Source organism: Entelurus aequoreus, linkage group LG04, assembly GCF_033978785.1.
Source record: "Entelurus aequoreus isolate RoL-2023_Sb linkage group LG04, RoL_Eaeq_v1.1, whole genome shotgun sequence".
NCBI lineage: Eukaryota > Metazoa > Chordata > Actinopteri > Syngnathiformes > Syngnathidae > Entelurus > Entelurus aequoreus.
In genome coordinates this window covers 41,878,779-41,879,586 of record NC_084734.1, presented here as the reverse complement: position 1 = coordinate 41,879,586, position 808 = coordinate 41,878,779, and positions in this window count along the sequence as shown.

Sequence of the window (808 nt, the reverse complement as noted above, 5' to 3'; positions counted from 1 at the left end):
GCGAGCGACAGCGTTTAAAAAGTCGCAACAAAAACAGAAGTTAGGTGTTAGTGGCCTCTAGCGGCGAAAGGTAAGAACTGTAGGATTAGCGTGAACTTTCCCAGCAATGTTTTAAAAATGAGCCGAATTGCATTGCAACAAAATGAGTGCAATTTGCTTGTTGTAACTCTCAAAATAAACTTACATTTAAACTCTAACATTTATTGAACTAGTCTAAATGCGTGTTGGCCCATCATAAAACATTTGTTTAGGGCAGGGGTGTCCAAACTTTTTCCACTGAGGGCCGCACACGGAAAAATTAAAGCCGGAGGGGGCCATTATGATAGTTTTCATTTTCAAAACATAACAAAATATATGGATTTTTATTTTTTTTTACCTTTAGGGCTCCCGGGTACCATAAAGAGGGTCTAAGTCATTAAAATGTTGAAAAGAAGTCAAATTATTATTTTATTTTTATTATTTAACGCTTACAGTAAATCTCTACAGTATATCAACTTCAGGTTAATATAAAATTTAAAAAACCAAAAAGGTTTTATGCCTTTTCTGTCAAGACAACTTTGTTTTTTATAATAAAACTGAAATATGCAGTATTTCCCCCACTGCCCAAAACATTCAGAAAGCAATGTTTGATGTGAAGTAATTAGAGCCTTAAAAACATCAACAATGCAAGACACCATTCATTGTTATTTTTGAGTAATCACAGTGAAAAAATAAATAAAATTCCATTAAATACATTTAGGATACAAAAGGTGCCCCACTTAAAGTGATACATTTGTATTGTTTTTTTTTTTACTTTCAACACTTAAGT